The sequence below is a fragment of the Plecotus auritus genome (assembly GCF_963455305.1).
Source record: "Plecotus auritus genome assembly, chromosome: 10".
Taxonomy (NCBI): domain Eukaryota; kingdom Metazoa; phylum Chordata; class Mammalia; order Chiroptera; family Vespertilionidae; genus Plecotus; species Plecotus auritus.
In genome coordinates, this window is record NC_137785.1 from 48912857 (window position 1) to 48916497 (window position 3641).

Below are 3641 nucleotides of genomic sequence, written 5' to 3' on the forward strand. Positions count from 1 at the left end.
CAGGCTCGCCATGCCCAGGTAGTTCAGGCCCCAGCAGGGAGGCTCGTGCCCCTGAGGACCTCAGGCCCGATTTCTGCCCCATCTAACCCTTCTGGAGGCAAAAGAGGTCAAAGGAAGGCACAAGGCCAGGAAGTGCCATCGGGAGCAAATGAGGCAGCCGGTAGGCCGGCAGGAAACGGGATGGCGTGCGAGCCCTGATTAGCAGCCAGAGGAGGAAGCAACAATGGAGGTGGGGGGCGGGCCTGGGGACACCCACCCAGCCTCTTCAAGACAAAAGCTGCCCAGGGAGGGGGCCCTGGCACGTCCTGCTTGGAGAGGCTGGCTTCGGGGCTTGGCAGACCCAGTTCCGATCCTCCCCTGGCCCATGGCTGGCTGTGTGACCTGCGGCCGCTGACTTGCCTCTCTGAGCCTCCTTTGCACCTACAAAGTGGGGTACCCAGTCAGACTTTGCAGAATTGTCCTGAGCATCAAGTGAGACAACAAAAATAAATGAGGGTAATGACAAGCATTTCTTTCTTTCTTTAATTTCTTTTAAATTCTTATTTATTGATTTTAGATGGTGTGAGGGCGGGAGAGAGAGAGAAAAACATCCATTGGTTGTTCCGCTTATCCATGCATTCATTGGCTACTTGTATGTGCCCTGCCTGGAGATCGAACTCGTAACTTGGCATATCGGGACGGCACTCTAACCAATTGAACTGCCCGGTCAGGCCACCACAAGCATTTATTGAGCAGCTGTTTCTCCACCTGCCTCGGAGTCACTTGGGGGAGTGTGTGCTGAAATGCAGATTCCTGGCCCCTCCCCAGGCCAGTGGGGTCAGAGTGGCTGACAGTGGACCCCCGAGACCGGATGTCGGGACACTCATGGTTGAGGACTGCGGCCTGTGTGTGCTGGCAGTGCACTGAGCTCTCCCAGGGCCTTCTCCTCCAGGCTCCCGCCAACGCTGGGGGACAGCACTGTTATGATTCCCATTATACAGACGAGGAAACAGAGCCTGGGAATTCAGTGCTTGCCACGGCCGGAGCTTGTGGTGGTGGAACAGACATTCTGAACCAGACTCTAACCCGTTGGGCTCAGTGGATAGAGTGTTGGCCAGAGGACCAAAGGGTCTCAGGTTCGATTCCGGTCAAGGGCAGGTACCTCATTTGCAGGCTTCTTCCCAGCCCGGGCCCTGGTCAGAGTTCATGCAGGAGGCAACCAATCGATGTGCTTCTCTCACTTCAATGTTTCTCTTTGTGTTTCTCTCTCTCTTTCACTCTCTCTAAAAAGCAATGGAAAAATATCCTTGGGTGAGGATTAAAATAAATAAATAAATAAATTCTGAGCCAGGCCTCTCATCCAGGGGCCGTCTCCTCACCCCCCCAGTCTCCTGTCCTCTGTGTCTGTACAGTGGGGAATGGCAGCCCCCCGCCATCCTTTGGCCGTGGTTTCTGTAAACGCTGACCCTGACTAGGATGTGGCTTGTAGATAAACCGTGTGCTTGTGGAAGAGTCCTAGCAACTCCCTTCAGAAGGTGCAGTCCCTGACCTTCAGTCATCCCAGGTCTGGGAGATCTGACCTTCAGATGTAAAGCCAGGATGACGTAGAACCAGACTGTCACTTGACCGGTTTCAAGATCCTTACTGGAATGCACTAGCCTGCATGTAAAGACGTTTTTTGTTTTGTTTTTTAAAAGGTGGCTTTAAATTTTTTTTTTATTGTTGACAGTATTACTGCTATCCCCCATTCGTTACCGCCCCCCCCCCCCCCAACCCCAGGCCTTCATCACACTGTTGCCTGTGTCTCGGCTACGCATATACTAATATGCATAGATGTTCTTTGGTTAATCTCTTCCTGCCCCCTCCTTACATTTACATTCCCTTCCCTTTGAGAACTGACAGCCTGTTCCATGCGTCTATATCTCTGGACCTGTTTTGATCGTCCGTTTATTTTGTTCATTAGATTCCTCATATAAGTGAGATCATGTGATATTTGTCTTTCTCTGACTGGCTTATTTCACTTGACATATAATCTCCAGGTCCATCCATGCTGTCGAAAAGGGGAAGAGATCCTTCTTCTCTTACAGCTGCACAGTATTCCATGGTGTAAATATACCACAGCTTTTTTATCCACTCACCTACTGATGGGCACTTGGGCTGTTTCCAGACATTAGCTATTATAAATAACACTGCTATGAATAGAAGGGTACATATATTCATTCTGATTAGTGTTTTGGGATTCTTCAGATATATTACCAGAAGTGGGATTGCTGGGTCAAATGTCAATCCCATTTTAAATTTTTTGAGGAAACTCAATACTGGTTTCCCCAGTGGCTGTACCAGTCTGCATTCCCACCAGCAGTGTACGAGGGTTCCCTTTTCTCCACATCTTCGCCAGCACTTGTTGTTTATTGATTTATTGGTGGTAGCCATTCTGGCAGGTGTGAGGTGATATCTCATTGAGAGAGAAAAACATTTTAATTTGTATCTCTCTGATTAATGACTTTGAGCATTTTTAAAATATGTCTATTGGCCATCTCTATGTCCTCTTTGGAGAAGTGTCTATTCATTTTTTAATTGGATTGTTTGTTTTCCTGGTGTTAAGTTGTATTAAGTTCTTTATCTATTTTGGAAATTAACCCCTCATCAGATGTATCATTAGCAAATATGTTCTCCCATACAGTGGGGTTCCCTTTTCATTTTATTGATGGTTTCGTTTGCTGTGCCAAAACTTTTTAGTTTGATGTAGTCCCATTTGTTTATTTTTCCCTTCATTTCTCTTGCACTAGGAGATGTATTGTCAAAAATACTGCTATGTGAGATATCTGAGATTTTACTATTTATGTTTCCTTCTAGGATTTTTATGGTTTCATGACTTACATTTAACTCTTTTATCCATTTTGAATTTATTCTTGTGTATGGTGTAAGTTGGTGGTCTAGTTTCATTTTTTTGCATGTATTTGTCCAAATTTCCCAACACCATTTATTGAAGAGACTGTCTTTATTCCATTGTATGCTTTTGCTTCCATTGTCAAATATTAATTGACCATAATGGCGTGGGTCAATTTCTGCAGTCTCTGTTCCATTGATCTATATGCCTGTTCTTGTGCCAATACCAGGCTATTTTGATTACAATGGGCTTGTAGTATAGTTTGATATTCAGTATTGTGATCCCTCCAACTTTGTTCTTCTTTCTCAAGAGTGCTGAGGCTATTCGGGGTCTTTGTTGGTTCCATATACATTTTTGGAATATTTGTTCTACAGTAGATCTGTGAAATATGATGTTGATATTTTAATAGGAATTGCATTGAATCTACAGATTGCTTTGGGTAGCATGGACATTTTAATGATGTTAATTCTTTCTCTCCATGAATACGGTATATGCTTCCGTTTGTTTGTATCTTCCTCTGTTTCTTTTTTCAATGTCCTATCGTTTTCTGAGTACAGTCTTTTACCTCCTTGGTTAAGTTTATTCCTAGGTATCCTTTCGTTGTTGCTGTTGCAAAAGTCAATGGGATTTTTTTTTGGTCTCTCTTTCTGAGAGTTTATTATTGGTGTATAAAAATGCCATTGATTTCTTGGTGTTAATGTTGTATTCTGCTACGTTGCCAAATTCTGTTATTAAATCTAGTACTTTTTTGGTGGAGTCTTTACGGTTTTCT